The sequence below is a fragment of the Pleurodeles waltl genome, chromosome 1_1 (assembly GCF_031143425.1).
Source record: "Pleurodeles waltl isolate 20211129_DDA chromosome 1_1, aPleWal1.hap1.20221129, whole genome shotgun sequence".
In the NCBI taxonomy this organism is placed as follows: Eukaryota; Metazoa; Chordata; class Amphibia; order Caudata; family Salamandridae; genus Pleurodeles; species Pleurodeles waltl.
In genome coordinates this window covers 869,540,135-869,559,807 of record NC_090436.1, presented here as the reverse complement: position 1 = coordinate 869,559,807, position 19,673 = coordinate 869,540,135, and the positions used below count along the sequence as shown (strand labels likewise).

Sequence of the window (19,673 nt, the reverse complement as noted above, 5' to 3'; positions counted from 1 at the left end):
CATTGAGTTAGATTCCAATAAAATGGAAGTGTGTTTACCTAAAGAAAAAGTGCAGACGCTGGTTACAGTGTTGGAGGAGGCAGTGCAAAGATCTAAGTTGGAGCTGAGACAAGTGCAAAGTTTGCTTGGTCATTTAAACTTTGCTTGTAAGGTCGTGAGAGCAGGCAGGGCTTTTTGTAGGAGGTTGGGTTTTTCGCTGACTGGTGCTGTTTTGCCTCATCATCATATCCGGCTTTGAGCAAGTGTTAAGGTGGATTGGAGGATGTGGATTACTTTTTTTACAAGATTTCAATAGAGTTACAATGTTGGTTGATGATGATTGGTTTTGGCAAGTTCAATTTTTTTCTGATGCTTCTGGTGTGCATGGTTTTGGTCTTTTCTGGGATGGGCATTGGGCTGCTGAGAGTTGGGCATTAGCATGGAGAGTAGCCAGACATAGCACTGTTTTTTTTTTTTTTTTTTCGTTAGTTGTTGCATTGTCAATTTGGGGACACATGTTGGCTAATAGGAACATGGTTTTTAATGTTGACACTCAGACAGTTGTGAATTTAGTGAATTCTCAAAAAGCAAAAGATGAAAAAATGTTGAAACTGTTGAGACTGTTTTTCCTGAATTGTTTGAAATTTAACATATATTTCAAGATGAAGTATGTCCCAGGTGTAAATAATGATATTGGTGATGTGTTATCTCGTTCGCAGTGGCAGAGATTCCGTGAGCTTGCACTGGGAGCAGGTGCACAGAAGACAGCAGTTCCTGAGGAGTTAAGGGAGATGGGAATGGTAGGAAGTTGGAACTGGTTCAGCAGCCCATAGCTCCGTCTACACAAAAGATTTATGACCTGGCTTGGTCTGAATTTCTCAAACCAGGTGCTGTTAGGAGGGTGGGTGGTATGGTTGCTTGTAGAGAAAGAAGGGAGGACGCTGTTTGTTTCATTATGCAACGGATCGATTTGGGGCTGTTGGCGGTAACCATATTGGGTAAGTTGTCAGGTATTTCCTTTTATGGTAAGTATTTTTGGGGTTATGATCCAATGGAAGGAGAAATCAGCAAAAGGATACTCAATGGTTGGGCTAGAAAAGGATGTGATCGAAGATGCCCAATAACGTCACAGTTGTTGAAGGATCTAATTTTAGTTCTAAAAGAGGTTTGTTTTGCAACATGGGAAGTTCTCTTGATGTCCCTTTTTTATGTCATGGCTTTTTCATGGGGCGTTCAGAGTTTCAGAGCTGTTAGGTTTTAAACGTAATGAAGGCATTCTGTGTTCCTATGGGCGCATGTGGGAAGGAGTTATCTATTTGTGGTTAAGGTCATCTAAGTTGGATCAGTTGGAAGGGGTCAAGAAGTGGTGATGAAGGGAAGGGATCCCCCTGTGTGTCCGGTGTATTGTTGATCTTCTTTTGCCAGGATTTTTCCAGGTTTGTTTTTATTCATCAGGATGGTTCCAATTTGAAGTCGCATCAGTTGCTTTCAATTCTAAAAATGGGAATTAAAGGACTGGGGATAGCTATGCAATTTTATGGTACACATTCATGTAGGATTGGGGCGGCTACTGAGGCTAAACTACTTGGGAGATCAGATAAGGCAGTAATGGATTTGGGTCATTAGAGTAAATCAGTATGAGGCATGTTGACATATTTATATGCTGTCACTGAATTTTTATAGGTAACTGTGTGTTTTTCTGCCTCCCCCTACACCCTTTTGTTCAGGTTGTGTGGCTGACCTGAACAGAGTTTGTTCATTTTGGATAGTGGGACATTACTTCATGCGTTAGGCCAAGAAGCAGGTTTCTTCAAGACATTTTGTCTGGGTCTGGATGGGGCCAGGATTAAGATCAGTTTTGATGGTTAAAAGTGGGATGAGGTGGGGGGGAGCTGTTATATGCTCTTTCTAGAAGATTATCTCAGGAGGTTTGTCCTGATTTGTTAGTAGTTCATTTGGGAGAAAAGGATTTAGTGCCTTTGTCAGATATTGGACTTTTGAAGGCCATGAAGATAGATTTATTGAGGATCAAACAGAAATGGGCAGGGGCGCACGTTGTTTGGACCGAATTGGTACAGAGGCGCATTTGGAGGGGAGCTAATTCATTCAAAGGTATAGAGAAACAACGTAAAAAGGTGAACAGGGAGATGATCATTTTTTGTCATTTACAAGGGTTTTCAGTTTTGCAGCATGAAGTGATTGTGCATAAGGATGTGGATCTGTTTAGGTAGAATGGGGTGCATTTGTCATTTTTGGGCAACAAACATTATTTATTGGATTTTAGGATGAGGATTTCAGTCCTTTTAGGTGAGAATTTGTGGGATTATGAATACATACATAGCTGCTTCAGGTGGGGCAGGAAAACGCCTGGCGGGTTTTCCTGTGTGGCGGGTTTTTCACAGACAGGCTTTGGGGTGGAAGGGTATGGATGCACAAAGATGAGAGGTCAGGGAGTTTTGACAAGGAACAAAAGGGAGGAAAGGCAAGGGTAACTACAGAAGGTGGACAGCAGGACAGATGGGTACTGGATTGGTCAGGTCAAGGTGGGGATGAGAAGGGGGTATTGATGAGGGGTAAGTTTTTTAGAGGGTGGGGTGTGGTTTAGGATAATACATGTATTAGTGAGGACTTTTAGTTTTGTAAGGCTTGACTACCAAGGTTAATGTTTTATACCATACCTGTGCTATTAAAGCGGCCTTTTACCTCTAAATGATGAGCTGTGGTTTGTACGCCGTTTTGCTTGAAGGGATTTTGACTGTGGAATACGATGTTTTCCCAGATTAATGTGTATCTGTGTTTATTTTTGATGTCCTTCATGATTATAATTGAGTGCCACAGGCATTGCTACATTCTGTTCTTACATGATAGTAAATCGTATGAAGGATATGCAAATAACTTTCAATTTCAGTTTTATATGTGCTTCCTTTTAGATTAATGATTTATTTGTATTGGCTATTTTAATATTAATTGTTTTATCGTAGCACTTAAAGTAAGCACCATTAATTAATTTTACGTTCTGAAAGCCATCGCCGGAAGTTAGTGCTGCTCTTGTTCAAAATGGCAATGAGGTTAGTGCCGCTGCGAGCCTGCTCTGACTGGGTTAGTATTTGATTTATTTCAGTTTTGACTGTTTGTATCTAGATGCCAACAAAGTTAAGCTTGAAACAACCCTTTTAATGAACGTTATAGGCAGAAGGATAGCCTTCAAATAGCATGCATAAAGGGATATCTCGATGGTCTACTGCATGTGTACTAGATAATAGGCGTTAGTGCGGCTATGTACTACGTATTGACCCACTGGCCTAACGAATGAAGCATCAGCCTCCAGAGCTGGGGATTGAGAGTTCAAGCCCCATCTGGGCTGTATGTAGCACGTTTTTCGGATCATGTAAGGAATATCTAAAATACTACCAACTGTACCATCCAATTTCATCATAGTGCTCCTCTGCGGAACAAAAAAGAAAAAAGTGCAAGCCATACAGAGAGAGCAGCAGGTGGGTGTTGGGAGGAGGGGAAGAAATAGTACGTCATGCAGGGAGCCGCTGACAGGCACTAATTAACTAGAGTCAATCTGTACTTGGTCCCTGCTCCACAGAAATAACCAGAAATTACGTTTTGCGTGCACTAACCAATTAGGGAGCCTGCAAAGAAGAGTGACATAACAAGAACAAATGGTAAGCAACAGGTGGGCTCCAAGCCCTTTTCTGTATACATGAGGGTCTCACATCCACCAGACCATGCACTTGCAGGCTCAACCCCAAAAAGCTAGTAATCCCGAATGGCATCTCAGTAAAATCAGGGGAAGAATGTTGAAAGTGTCAGGGGCAAAATCTGGAACGCACTGCCTAAAAATACGAGGAAATGTTCACTTCAACTGTGACTCTGTTCATTATGTTCATATTTCATGGAGCTTATATTTTTAGTTTTGTTTATTATTGCGTACCGCAAATTGAATCTGAGTTTTGTGGCATTTGCTGTGCACTATAAATGACTTAAATAAACTATTAACAAAGGAATGCTGCAGAGATGTTTTAAGGTATGAACAAAGTGGGTAGTTACCCTGGGGCCCCTCCTTCCTTGGGCCTCCCTGAGAAAGTGAACTTTCTATTTGACCTCGCTATTATATTTCTCTTTCTAAACTTCTATCTGCCTGCCTCTATTTCTGTCACTCTATTTAGTGTCATCTTACCGCAAGACGTATTTTAGCTTTATGTGTGATACTGTTGAAATTTTAACATATCATTTAGTATTGCTTGGCACCATGCAGCCTTGAATTAGCAGGACATGGGTATTAAAATTCTAAGTTGTTCTGTACAGCGGCCCCCTAAAATACGTCTTGCCTGGTGCCCGAAAACCCTCAAGATGACAATGGAATGCTGCCTTTAAACTTTGAGAAATGCACAAAATTCACATACACTTTTCTGAATAGGTGAACTGAACTGGAACATTTCTTGTTCTTGGCTACATGAGAGAGAGACCATGGTTTTGGTATGAGCTAAGACTGAACTCCGAAACAATATGACTGCGGACACATACGGATCAACCATTCTTTCCCCTAATGGTGTCCTCTAGGTCCCAGTTGCCAGCATAGCAGAATTAAAAGACATTTCTTCAGCAAGACAAATAACTTTCATGACCAAAAGAAGTTTTAAATAAAGGTATAAAAATGCAATTTAAAAAAAAAACAAGCATTAGCAAAGCCAATAGGTCTCACCAATAGGTCCATCAGCTTTGGTAATTTGTTTTTGCCAAGTTGTACACCAGTGTGGTTGCTGTTCAGCATGGGTAAAAGTCAGTGGTGTGGAGCGTCGTACAGTTGAGTGAGGGAGCAGAGCATCAGAGAGTGGATTTGTTGGAGTAGAATGTTGTAGAGTGCAGTATTGAGAGTAGAGTGTTGTAGAGTTCAGTAGAAAGGAGTAGAGTTAAGTGGTTCAGTGGCAGAGAGTGTCGTAGAGTGCAGTGGAATAGGGTGGAGAAGGTTGAAGGGGATTGTGGAAGTGGGGTGGATTGGATGGAAGTATAGTGGGGTGGATTGTATTAGGGTAGAGGGGTTTGGATTGAAAGGAGAGGGTTGGATTGGATTGCAGTAGGTGGATTTAAATGGAGCTAGGTGGACTGGATTGGGGTGGATTTTATTGGGGTGGATTGGAATGGGGTAGAATAGATTGGATACGGGTGGCTGGGTTGAATTGAAGTGATAGGACTGAGGTGGGGTGCATTGCATTGTGGTTGCATGGGGTAGTTTGAAGCGGGGTGAATTGGAGTGGGTGGACTGGAGTGGTTTGGGTTAGATTTGGGTAGAGTCAGACTGAGGTTGAATGGGATGAATTGGGGTGGGGTGCATTGGATTGGATTGGGGTGGATTGGGTTGACTAAAGTGGATTGGATTAGATTGCGGTGGATTGGATTGGAGTAGGGTGGAATGGAGTTGGGTGGATTGGATTAAGTGAGGTGGCTTTCTTGGAGTGGGTGGAGTTTTGGAGTGGGTTGGAGTAGGATGGATTGGATCGGAGTGGGGTGGATTGGAGTGGGTGATTGGAATGGCGTGGGGTGGTTTGAAGTGGGGTGAATTGGAGTGGGTGGACTGGAGCGGGATGGATTAGATTGTCCAGAAGTGGAGTGGATTTGATTGGACTGGAGTGGGGTACATTGGATTCCTTGGTGTGTGGTGGATTGGACTAGAATTAGATGGATTGGAATGGAGTGAGTGGATTGTATGGGAGTGGGTTGGATTGAACTGGAGTGGGGGATCTGGATTGGAGTATAAGGTTGGCTTGGAGTAGGCTGGATAGATTGGACTCGAGTGGGTGGATTGAACTGGGGTGGGTTGGATTGGATTTGAGTGGAGTCAGATTGATCAGAGTAGACTGGATTAGAGTGGAGTAGTGTGGATTGGGATGGAGTAGGGTGGACTGGATTGGGGTGGAGTAGGGTGAATTGAAGTAGGGTGGATTGGATTGGATTGGGGTGGGGTTGGGTTGATTAAAATGGGTTGGATTAGACTGGGGTGGGATGGACAGGAGTGGAGTGGGGAGACTGGAGAGGAGTGCACTAAATTGGACTTGAGTGGAGTGAATTGGATTGGAGTGGGGTGGATTGGACTGGAGTAGGGTAGATTGTATGGGGGTGTATTGGATTGGATTGGAATGGGTGGGCTGAATTGGAGTGGTGTGGGCTGGATAGATTGCATTGGAGTGGGGTTGACTGAAGTGGGGTGGGTTGCATTGGATTGGGGTAAAGTCAGGTGGATCGAAATAGATTCTATTAGAGTGGAGTGGGGTGGACTGGAGTGGAGCAGGGTGGATTAGATGCGGTGGATTGGATTGGAGTGGGGTGAAATGAAATAGGGTAGTTTAATGATGTGGATGGATTGGATTGGGGTGAGTTGAATTAGAGTGGCGTGTGGTGGGCTGGATTGGGGTTGGATGGATTGGTGTGGGTTGGGGTGGATTGGAGTGGGGTGGATTAGAGGTGGAGTATATTGAATTGAGGTGGGGTGAATTAGAGTGAGGTGAATAGGATTGAGTGGGGTGGATTTGATGAAGTGGATTGGACTGGAGTGGGTTGGGTTGGATGGGAGTGGGGTGGATTCAAGTAGGGTGGGGTGCAATGGAGTGGGGTGGAACAGAGTATGGTGGAATGGAGTGAGGTGCATTGGATTGGACTGGGGTGGGTGCGACAGGAGTGGAGTGGATTGGATTGCAGGGGGTGCAATGGATTGGCGTGAGGTGGATTGGTTTCAGTGGGGTGATTAGGATTGAGGTTGGATGGGATGAATTGGGGTGTGGTGCAATGGAGTGGATTGGGGTGTATTGGATTGATTAAATTGGATTGGATTAGATTGAGGTGTATTGGATTGGAGTGGGGTGGTTTCTTGGAGTGGGTGGATTTTTGGAGTAGGTTACAGTAGGATGGATTGAAGTGGGGGATTTGGGTGGATTGGACTTGGTTGGAGTGGACTGGACTGGATTTGAGTGGACTGAATTTGAGTGGGGTGGATTGTGGTGGATTGGAGTGGGTGCGTTGGAGTGGGAGAACTAGACTGGTGTTGGGTGGAATGAATCGGAGTGGGGTGGATTGGACTGGGTGATTGAAATGGCGTGGGGTGGTTTGAAGTGGGGTGAACTGGAGTGGGTGGACTGGAGTGGGATGGATTTGATTGTCCAGAAGTGGGGTGGATTTGATTGGACTGGAATGGGGTACATTGGATTCATTGGGGTGGTGGATTGGACTAGAATTAGATGGATTACATGGATTGGAATGGATTGTGTGGATTGTATGGGAGTGGGTTGGATTGAACTGGAGTGGGGTGAGCTGGATTGGACTAGAGGGTTGGACTTGAGTAGGCTGGATAGATTGGTTGAGTGGGTGGACTGAACTGGGGTGGGTTGGATTGGATTTGGGTGGAGTCAGGTGGATCAGAGTAGACTGGATTAGAGTGGAGTAAAATGGATTGGGATGGAGTAGGGTGGAATGGATTGGGGTGGTAGGGTGAATTGGAGTAGGGTGGAGTGGAATGGGGTGGGGTTGGGTCATTTGAAATGGGTTGGATTGGACTGGGGTGCGATAGACAGGAATGGAGTTAGGGGGCTGGACAAGAGTGAAATAAAACGGACTTGAGTGGGGTCAATTGTACTGGAGTGGGGTGGATTGGACTGGAGTAGGGTGGATTGCATGTGAGTGTGTTGGATTGGATTGGAGTGGGTGAACTGAATTGGAGTGCTGTGGGCTGGATACATTGTATTGAAGTTGGCTGGACTGAACTGGGGTGGGTTGCATTGGACTGGGGTAAAGTCAGGTGGATTGAGGGTAGATTTGATAAGAGTGGAGTGGGGTGGATTGGAGTAGGATGAACTGAAATAGTGTAGTTGGATGAGATTGGTGGATTCGATTGGATTGAATTGGATTTGGGTGAGTTAAATTAGATTGGAGTGTTCTGGACTGGGATGGGTTGGGGTGGATTGAAGTGGGGTGGGTTGGACTCGAGGGGGATGGACTTGAGTTAGGTGGGGTGGAATGGAGTGGGATGGAACAGGGTGTGGTGGAATGGAGTGAGGTGCATTGGATTGGAGTGAGGTGGGTTGGACAGGAGTGGAGTGGATTGGATTGCAGTTGGTGGAATGGATTGGAGTGAGGTGGATTGGTTTGAATGGAGTGAATTGGATTGAAGTTGGATGGGATGAATTGGGGTGGGTGGATTGGACTGGATTGGATTGGGGTGGATTGGATTGGAGTTGGGTGGATTGCATTGATTTAGGTGGTTTTCTTGGAGTGGGTCAATTGTTGGAGTGGGTTGGAGTAGGATGGAATGGAGTGGGGTGGATTTGATTAGGGTGGATTGGACTGGATTGGAGTGGGCTGGACTGGATTTGAGTGGACTGAATTTGAGTGGGGTGGGTTGTGGTTATTGGAGTGGGTGGATTGGAGTGGAAGAATTGGACAGTGTTGGGTAGACTGAAGTGGGTGATTGGATTGGCATGGGGTGAGTTGAATTGGAGTGGTGTAGATTGGATTGGAGTGGGGTGGGTGGATTGGAGTGGGCTGGATTAAGGTGGTTTGGAGTGGAGTGGAGTGGTTTGGATTGGAGTGGGTGGATTAAGGTGGACTGGATTGGGCTGGTGTAGGGGGGATTAAGGTGGATTGGATAGGTGTGGGATGGATTTGAGTAGGGTGGGTGGACTGGATTGGAGCTGGGTGGATTGGGTTGCGGTAGATTAGATTGGAGTAGATTGGATTGGAGTGGGCTGGGTTGGACTGGAATGGGTTGGATTGGATTAAGGTGGGGTGGGTGTGTTGGATTGGGGTGGGTTGGATTTGAATGGGGTGGCTTGGATTGGAGTGGGTTGGGCTGTACTGGAGTGGGGTGGGTCGGACTGGAGTGGGTTGGATTGAAGTGGGGTGGATTGGATTGGATGGGACTGGGTTGGATTGGACTGGAGTGGGGTGGATTGGAGTGGATTGGATTAGAGTGGGATGGACTGTGGTCGATCGGAGTGCATTAGGGTGAGGTGGATTGTAGTGGTACAGCTTGGATTGGATGGAGTGGTATGGGGTGGATTGGAGTGGGGTTGATTGTAGTGGATTATAGTGGAGTGGAATTGGGATGGAGTAGGGTGGACTGGATTGGGGTGAGGTGAGGCAGACTGGAATGGAGTGGGGGCAAATTGGAGTGGGGGCAGACTGTTTTGGGTTGGAGTGGGGCAGAATGGAATGAGGCAAATTGGAGTGGGGCAGATTTGAATGAGGCAGATTGTTTTGGCTTCGAGTGGGGAAGACTGGAATGGGGTAGATTATTTTGGGTTGGGGAGGGGCAGATTGCTTTTGAGTGGGACATAGTGTTTTGGATTGGAGTGAGGAGCACTGTTTTAGATTGCAGTGGGGTGGATTCTTTTGGATTGGAGTAGGGCAGATTATTTTTGATTGGAGTGTGACAGAGTCTGTTGAATTGGAGTGAGGCATTTTGGAGCGGGTGGATTCTTTTGGATTAAAATGGGATGGGTAGTGGTGGACTGGAATGAGGTGGATTGGGTTGCAATGTATTGGACTGGAGTGGACTGGAGTGGGTTGGATTGGAATGTGTTGGATTGGATTGGGTTGGATTTGAGTGGACTGAGTTGGATTGGAATGGGGTAGTGTGTTTTGGACTGGACCAGGTTGGATTGGTGAGGGGTGGATTGGACTGGAGTGGGTAGCACTGGACTGGGGTGGGTTGGATTGGACAGGAGTGGGGTGGATTGGAGTGTGATACATTGCGGTGGATTGGAGTGGATTGCAGTGAGGAAAATTGGATTGGAGTGTGGCAGATTGGATTGGTGTGGGGTGGACTGGATTGGAGTGGGGTGGATTGGAGTGGGCTTGGTCGGGATATAGTGGGGCAAATTGTTTTGGATTAGAGTGGGGCAGAATGTTTTGGATTGGAGTGGGGCAGATTGGAGTGGGATAGATAGTTTTAGATAGGAGTGGGGCAGATTCATTTGGATTGGAGTAGAGCAGAATGGAATGGGTGGATTGTTTTGAATTGGAGTGGGCAGATTCTTTTAAAATGGAGTGAGGCAGATTGGAGTGGGGCAGACTGTTTTTGTTTGGAGTGGAGTGGTTTGGGGTGGAGTGAGATGGATTGGATTGGGCTGGGATATGTTGAATTGGGCTGGATTTGAGTTGAAAGGGATTGGTGTGGGTTGGATTGGATTGGTGTGGAGTGGGGTGAATTGGATTGGAGTGGGTCTGATTGCGGTTGATTAGAGTGGGGTGAATTGGAGTGGGGTGGATTGGATTGGAGTTGGGAATACGGCACATTGGAGTGGGGCAGATAGGAGCGGGGAAGATTGGAGTGGGGCAAACTGTTTTGGATTGAAGTGGGGCAAATTATTTTGATTAGTGTTGGGCATACTGGAGTGGGGCATATTGGTTTGGATTGATGTGGGGACGGTTGGAGTGAGGCAGATTGTTTTGGATTGGAGTGGAGCAGATTGCTTTGGATTTGAGGGGGCAGACTGCTTTGGATTGGAGTGCGGTAGATTGGTTTATAATGGAGTGGGGCCTATTGTAGTGGGGTGGGATATTGGAGCGTGGTGTTTTGGATTGAGGTGAGTGGTTTGGATTAGAGTGGTTTGGTGGAGTGGGGTGAACTGGATTGGTCTGGGTGGATTGAATTGAGTGGGGTAGATTTTTAATTGAGTGGTGTGGAATGGTGTACGTTGAGATGGGGTGGATTGGATTGGAATGGTTTGGAGAGGGGCAGATTGGATAGCAGTAGGGTGGATTGAGGTGTATTGCACAATTATGTATTAAAGCATAACTTTGGAAATTACACATAAGAAAGAATGTCACTTTGCAATATTTAGAACAAGATAATCGTCATCTTTTGAGAACAGCAACCACAAGCAAAACCAAAGGAAAACATAGTGCAAAGTGAGAAAAGAAGAACTGGCAAACTAAAAGAAAAGAGTTAACTATGGAGAATACAACTTTGCAATTTTGTTTTTCCTGCTGGACACATTTTTGCCAGTCACACACCTTCTGTAGGCAGGGCTTTAGAAGTTAAAAAGAATAAAATAGTAACTCAATCACGTCTGGAGCAGTGGAAAGGCATTGATCAAGTTGAATCAATCAGAGCTTGGTCCCTACTCTAAGACCTTTTTTGTTTACAAGAGTGTCTTGCAAGCGAGACGCATGCACTAGTGCATTCTATAGCAGGCTCTTCCCTAAAAATGATGGGTTAGGTCAACAAAAGGTTATAAAATAAGATCAAGCATTCCCATCTAAAATCATGGTGCATAATCAGCTCATAGAAGTCAATGGAACAGACAGTAGAAATCCTACAAGAATGACTGTCACCATTTAGGACTCTAGCAGGACATGGGGGAAGCTGAGCTGACAGTGCAAACAATTGGACCAAGATAAGAACCACAGCCAATCAGAAATTTTAACTTTGCACAGGCTATTTGAAATGGAGAAAAATCTTAATCCAATGGGACAAAGAGGAAGGCTCAGTTCATGTAGACCTCCACAAGTCCAAACACATTGAATGGAGCCCGCAATTAAAAAAAAATCTTACTCAAACAATTCAGTTAACTAATTTGTCAATGATTGATGAGTATTGCAAGGTTACCAGATTCTTACGGTCTTCGCTTGGTCAATTCTTGTTTTGCAGGCTGCAAAATCACAGCTGCTTTGATGTATTCAAAGAAAGTTCCAGAACCAAGTCAGTGTTTTGGGGACCTTGAGCTGAACTAGTTTTACAGACTTAGATTTCTCTACGATTGACAATGCATTTTCTGCATTTGAGAAACTCATGTTTTCTCAGATAGTGCTGAAAGGTCTCCTCAGTACTGCAGCAAAGTTCAACAAAAAGGTAAACCTTTCTCTGGTGGTGATACTACCATTCAATGTAGTCCCAGTATCTTCAGGACTGGGTTTAACAAGTCCAGTTCTCTTGAACACAGCTTCTAAGTGTGCATCCCATGCTGGTCAACTATTCACTAAGCCATTCCTAGCCTCCACAAAGTTATTCAAGAGGCTTCATCTACAGCAGACTGAAGATCTCTCTGTCTCCTGCACCATTCCACTACCAGGCAGCTCATGTATCGAAGGTAGGAATCATACAGTAGGTTGCGGGCTACATGGCAGACCAGAGGCCCCATCGAGCTTGAAGGCCAATCAGGAGGTTTGCTTTCCCAGCTCTGGGCACATGTTTTGATTACTGCAGTGACTGAGGCGGGTGTCACGACAGACCTCCTTGTTTTGCTACAATACTCCAATGATTATATCTTTGTCTACCCTTCTCATAGCCTGTACAAGGGTAAGAGTGTCTACAGTAGCATTGTAAGGGGTCAAGATGTTTTTCCTCCAAGTTATCCTGAAACCAAAACTTGTCTCTGGGGGATCCCACATCCCCTTTTCCACAATGTGATGTATGCCGACGCCCTTGAGGGTTAACCTAAAGCCACAGAACTATTGTTGATATTTTCTGTCTGCACAAAGACGATACAGCTGTCTCTGAGGGAGCAAGATGTTGCCATAGGCCAGATTTCCCACCCTCAACACAGAAAACAAATAGCCACGACCTATTCTAAGGTTAATTGAGCAGAGAGTGAAGCAAACTGTGAAGCAGACTAAGGGAGCTCCTACCTACTCTCCATATTCCAGGTGAGGTCAAACCAATCTTTCCTCTAATCACCTACCCCAGTGTGGTTGAAATACTATTGAGCCAGGAAACCAGGTGTTTCATTTGTGTGCTTTAACTAGGTTTACCATTCAAACACTACCATGATTTGAGCTACATCACTAGGAGCTGGGATACAAATATAACATGTCAATCTCTCACACGTTAATTTCCGTATAAAATAGTAATCAAGTGTTGCACACTTCGAGGTTTATTCCCAAATACATAAAGCTTCTGAAATTAAAGCCATAACTTATCACAAGCCAAAAAATAATAAATATTGGGAATCTTAATTTAGGGCAAGATCATCCATGGCCCAAAAGGGTCTCATCTGCTTTGTTGGCTTAAAATAAATCTCATGTGATGGTTGACAAAAACCACAAGAGACAAGGCAATGCTATCTGTAGAAATAAAATTATATACACCCCAGCTTCGCAGCTAAATAGAAATATAACTGGACAAAATTATGTTGTACATAGACGGTCAACTTACAATACACTAGTTATTAAAATTCTGCTTTTCAAAATGATCATCCGCTGACCCCTATAAGTGCTATGGCAGGGGCTCATCTGGAGAAAGAAGTGGCACTTTGAAACAGGTATATAGGAAGTCTGTTTAACAAGCTTCGTGACCCAGCAGAGCTCAAAAACTAAAACAATCTAGAAATGGGGTGTATCTGTGTAGGAGCCCAGAGATTACATAAATTTAACTGAGCAAATATAGTGCTAAAATTCATCCTAGATTTGGGTTTAGCATCTCAGGCACTTATAATCCCATTGATTTGTTTAAAGTAGCTAGCTAGAACACATTGTTTATGGGCGAATCATTCTATATCTGGCCTTTACCTTCTATATCTGGCCTTTAGCTGGCCTTTTACCCATGATGTATTTCCGCCAAGTAATCGAACCAATGTTTTGCGCCACTGCTGGCTCTAGAACAAAGGGGCTTAATTATGAAAGGCTTGCGCCACCTAAGCGTCACTCTTTCTGACTCTACGGCAGCACAAACCTCTCAACTGTATCCATGAGGCCACCTAAAACCACTTTGTGTGGCTTTGAATGGCCTCATAGATATGGAGTAAAACAAAGCTGCACAAGTCGCTGTGTTGCCTTACTCCGCGCCAGGGAGGCGTTCCACGGGCGTTGCAGTGGATTTTTCCTTGCAACACCAATGGATTTTGTCGCTGCCCCAGATTTACTTAATCACGAAAACCTGGGGGAGCACCAAAACCTTACGCTTCCCACGGGGAGGTGTAACAAGGAGAAATATTTGTATTTATCCTCGTTTTTTCCTCTTCTCATATGTGCAGCATTCTGCAGCACACATGGAAAGAGGAAAACGCCTCAAGGGATTGTTTTTGGACAGGTAGGGGCCCCTTCCTTCACAAAAACAATACTGCATGCAACGCAGACACGTTTGCATCATGGTGGAAGGGTACCTGCTTTGGCGCTAGGCAGCTAATTGTGCACCAGCACAGGAGGAAATTCTAGAAATGCAGGATATTGCATAAATACGGTGCAATCTTGTCCTTTGCGGTTGCAATTGTTACATTTCTTTTATATTTTATTGCATGCATATGTTGCAAAACTGAAAAAAAAGAAAGCATTGCACCCCGAAGCCATAGGTTTGCAATGAGCAATCAATATTAAAAAATAAATTAGTCATTGCATGCAATTTTAATGGTTACAAGCGGTTCCTAGAAGGCAGGTATATTTAAATAAGTTAAAGTAACCATTTATTTTTAATACACATCAGAGTAAAACATTTTTCGCACTTTTGCAAAAAAAAATTATATTGACCTATGGCTACTGAATTGCCAGAAGGCACAGCTTAAACTCACTAAAAACTAAAAAATACAAGAATTAAAAGAAAAAAGGCATTAGCAAAGTGAAGTATGGACTCACTAGTCCCAGTGAATTCTCATGTGACACTTAGTTGACAGATGCAGTCATTTATCGAACTGTCAGTACATTGGGTACTTTCTTGTAAACAGTGAAATCCCCATATTTACTGACGGTGAGTCTCAAAAGGAAAAAAAAATCGAACTACGGGTTGGAGAGATGTGGCTTTAATTTTCAGCTCTCAATGTGATTTTAAAACTTTGAACTTGGTACACTCTTGTTTATTCTGTGGTCCAATACTGTCTGGTAGATATTATATGAGAGGTCCGCAGAACGCGTTCTTACCTTGTGCCTCAGTAAGGTGAATAACTGCATCTCACTGGAGCATGTCGGTGTTATATACTAGCTAGCCAACCCGACCGCACTTTATAGATGAGGTGTCTTGCTTACGTCCAATTACACGAGATTATTGTAAAGAAACAACGAGATCAGCAACATTAGCCACATCTCTAGGTATAGACCAAGAAAGCAATCATTAATGTGGTTAAGTGTGGTTAACACCAAGAGTGTTTATAGTTATTTATCTAAATGTGTCTAATGAGCCGATCCACAGGGATTCGTGGGGTAATCTATTTTGCATTCAATACCCCACAACTGAGCGTCTCAAGTGCTATGATAGGCGTGCATCGGATGGGTTATGGAGGAGCTCTTTCAGGTTTGTGTGACAGGCTGGTGAGTGTGGCTGATATGCAGGCTGCATGGAGAGAGTCAGACTTCAGCTGGTTTAGAATATCTGCAAACACTGGGTTTTCAGAGAAACAGGCAGTGAGATGGACAATAGAGTTTCACGTTGACTTCTGAGAAGGATGACTTCTGAAGGGTGGGGATTCGGACCTAAGGAAAGGCTACTTCCAGGGGTTGTCTGGGTCTGAGGCTCCTCAGTCCAGGACCCAGGGCTTAGTTCACAGGTGTGCGGTACAGTGAATGATGGCCACAACTTTTTTCTGTCGAGCTCCTGGCAGGTTTTAATGTTTCAAATAGCAATCAGTAGAGCTGAAAGAGAATACATGATAGCAAACTTCAGGTATAATAGAGACTGAACTTTGCCTATACACAAATTGGTGTGGAAGGCTGATGTAAGGTGCTAGGCAAAAAGGCTAGTTGGGAAAACTAAATACTATTAAAAAGCCAGCTATTGAGAAACGTCTGAACCCATGAACATGAAGAACTGAGCTTCCCCGCATGCAAAATCCCCTTTGTCTTTCCTTCTGCTTTACACACTGTAATGCCGTTAATTATTTTCCTTTATTTGTCCCTGCCTTTTGAAAGAACAAATACTTATTACCTCGTACATTTTAATTTTAGGTGTATATATCCTTTGCCATCCAAACCTCGTCTATGTTGCTTCTCACTTAATGTATAAAAATTGCACAAATTGTATAAATCTTCATTGACATCAGAAAAACTGTCTGACTTTGTATTTGTGTACAAAGTTGTTTTCTAGATTTATATGTTCTGTTTTTTATATATTCAGTAACTCACATAGGATAGCTTTGCTTTTTGTAAATCAATAATAAATATAAGAAAAATTCATACCCTTTAAAGACATTAATCATCTAATAAAATCACAGAACAATTTCCTGGAAAACAAATCGAGGCAGCCATAAACTACCCTTCTGGCTGCGTTGAAGTGTGAGTTAGAGGTTAGGTCACATATTTATCGTTTGTTCAGGTAATGCAGCAGGAAATTTGCTGTACTGCACTTTGAGAAAAGGAAAGGGCAGGAATGTGTCATATTTATCTTATGACACATTCCTGCTTTATCCTTGCATTGGTGCACTCAATGTAGCCTAGTCCCAAAGCAGGCAAGCTTGTGTCATGGTGCAAAGGGTGCCTGCCTTGCAAGCATGATTGTTTTTGTGCCGTGGGCTATGCCTTCCTGCACAAAAACAATCCTTAGAGGCACTTTACAGTATCTAAGTGTACTGTAGAATGCATCACACTTAGAAAGAGTAAACAACAAGGACAAATAAAGATATTTCTCTTCCTTCGCATCTGGTGGGGAGGTGCACAATTCTGACACATTCCCAGGGTCTACCAATGTTGGTAAATCTGGGGATGTGTCCGAATGCATGGGTGGGTGCATGGGAACACCCATGCCCCAGCCATGTAACACTATTCAGTGAAACACAAGGCAGAGACTTGTGCTGCCTTTTGTTACACCAGATTTACCAAGCCATGCTTGTTAAATCTGATTCTAGGTTTTGTGTCGCCCTATGTCACCTTGTGTGACGCAAGGGTGACACAAAACAATGACAAATCTGCCCCTAGTTGGGTTGCAAAGCAGACTACCCTCATGCCACTTCCTCACTGGAATAGCTTTTGGAAAAATCCTGTTGCATGCCTATACATTAGCAAGTTTAATAGAGTTATTTTATTCAAGAATCTTTCCTTTTCCAACTTGTGCTAAACTACGCTTGTGCTGAACCTGCTAATACTAATCACGTTTATTGCTATGTGAACTCCAGGTGTTGGGATCATGTTTATTGCAAATGTATACATTTAAAACACATGCTTTAGCGTAGAAAACAGTCAAATAAGGCAACTCTGGCAGGGAGTGCTACCTAGATCTGGTTGTATTGTGGTATAAGAGGTGCCTGTCACTACATTCAGATAGGAACTCTACCACTAAATATCTTTTCTACCAAGTGGGCAACTGGAAACACCCCCATATGTGTCCATAGGATTAATGTTGTTAAGGATGAGAATTCGATCTGGCTAAGAGCAGGTACCAGTGGTTGAGATTAATTCAAGCATGCCATCACTTTTTTTTATTGTTCATTGTGGCACCCTAAGTGCAACAAATATGCCCAGACATGGGTCTTATGATCACTCTGCCAATGGAACAAAGCTGCCCCTGAGTGAGGAGACCTAAATAGTCTGAAACCAGTCTTCGCTTGCTTGTGCTCTGGTTTGAAAATAACCAGGCTTGGTACTTCAGGCTGAACTATTTCTATTGGACCAAGACCAAGGCTGATCTGCAAATGACTGGGTCTAATCTGAGGTGCCATGATGAGAATAAATGATGGACTGGGACCTGTCCCGAGTCATTACTAGTGGTTGAGATTAATTCATGCACTTCAGAGACTACTTTTTTGTATTGTTCATTGTGACGCCCTAAGTATGACGCGGAATAGCCAGGCATGGGTCTTGTGCTTTCTGTGCCACTAGGCCCAAGCTGCAATCAATTGAAGAGGCTAGAAGAGGCCAAAACCAGTCTTAGGTTACTTGTGCACCGATTTGGCGAGGACCTGGCTAGGCAGTTTGGTCTGGACTGTTGGAGCGGTACCAAGGGTGATTTGTGTTTTGCTGGTTCTAATATGAGGTGGCATGGTGAGAATAAAAAAGGTGGACTGGGATGCAACATTAAGTAGTTATGAGTGGCTTAAGCTAATTCAAGCATCTCAGCCATCACTTTTTTTTAATTCTTTGAGGATGAGAGGCATTTTTTATTTCTCTACTTACTTTACAGGAGTTAATAAATTGTTAGTTAAAACTGCTAATTAAGAGTTATGACCTAAATAAATGGAAGAAGACCCTTTTATTAAGTATAAACACAGAGATAAGGAGGGTTCAGCTCTAATCAGGAAGGTTTATGTCAAGAATTGAGTAATGAGATCTGTAATATTATATGTGAATGCCTGGGGGAAGTTGCAAATTACATAATAAGGTACAGTAGAAGTTGCAGTCCAGACAGGCAGCAGTGATAAATGCAGCAAAGAAAAACAAAAAGGAAACTAATGAGATTAGGCAGCATCATGGCCTTGCGAGAAGTTGCCATTTTGAAAGAAATGGAAGGTGATTTAGAAGATATGCTCTAGTGTTTTTCTGGAGTAAAGGCTTTTTAGGAGGAGCGAAACTAGAAATAACACCTCTCAACGGTCTTCTGGTCCGAGTCGTAGTATTCAGAGACTGACAACAGGATTTCAATTTCTTTCTGGGAAGTGGCAGTTTAATTGTTCCAGAGTGTCTATTGCTGCTGATTAGGTGAGCATAGCAAAATCTTGAAGCATATATTTTTTTTACTTATATTGCATACGAATTTTAAAAGTATTCTAGGACATTGTTTACTTATGCAAAGACATTTGTAATTCCTTGACTGTGACTACTAGTGATGTTTCCTTCTGAGAATGGACATTTTGATGCATTATTAATATTTGGAACTGTCCCTGATAAAAGAAGCAATGCACAATAAATATAAAAGATTACGAATTCCAACCTCTGAAAAAGTAAGCACATAGCTTAAAATATTATTATTTAGTGACAAAAAATGTAATTTTAGAGAGAACAGACAGTTGAGAATAAGAGATCATTGGGAAAGGTGAGGAAGTAATTAATATAATAGAATTATAGTTTATAAGAAGCTATATATTTTCTCTTCTTTCTACCTCTTTACACAAGGAAGATACCTATTGGAGGATGTTCAAACTGCCAGCCAGGCCCTGCTGTTGTTCTCCATCTGCTTTCCCCTTTAGACTCTGTTTGTAGAATCATCAAATAGGATTTCCAGTTAAGTGTTTTTAGGGACAAAGTGAAAGAACGTTTTAAACCTCACCCCAGCACTCGGATCAGCTGGCGCTACATTTACATTCATTCCCTGACTTTAAGGGATTTAACAAATCTCTTAAAACATGGATTTTTAATCTGTTAAATTCAAATCAGTTGTAGCAAAATTCCTGCCCCAGGACCTGTAGAGCTGTAACAGTGTTGAGAAAACCTTCGGAGGGTGAATTGTTGTGCTTAATGGGAAACTATAACATAACCTATAACAAAGAACGCAACCTGTGTTCACCTCTGAGGAATAACCAGGTTAATGACAGTTCATCTATCAGATTTCAATACTTTGAAATAGATTGTGATAGGACTATAGCCTACTTCTGAGAGCTATACCAGATTGAAAAAACAACCCTCTCTCCAAGTTACAGACCCAAGCAGCAGGTGTGGGAATAGAACTAGGAATCAGGTGTTTATCAATTGATTTTTCCTGTTGCTGAAGGTCTACAATACTATTAGAACATTCCACCCTCTGAGAATAGAATGATCAAAATTAAATATGGAGAAAGAGAAATGAAAACAATAGAGTGTTGTAGCAGATGATCTATAGCATGCATTATTGTCTCTTTGCCAGT

The 19,673-nt window shown here is 43.2% G+C and overlaps 1 protein-coding gene across 1 annotated transcript in view; it reads right to left on the bottom strand.

Annotated features, from left to right (window-relative positions):
- FRMD3 (FERM domain containing 3) overlaps positions 1 to 19,673 on the bottom strand; it is a 530,236-nt gene that overhangs the window by 207,731 nt on the left and 302,832 nt on the right. The window lies entirely within an intron of this gene.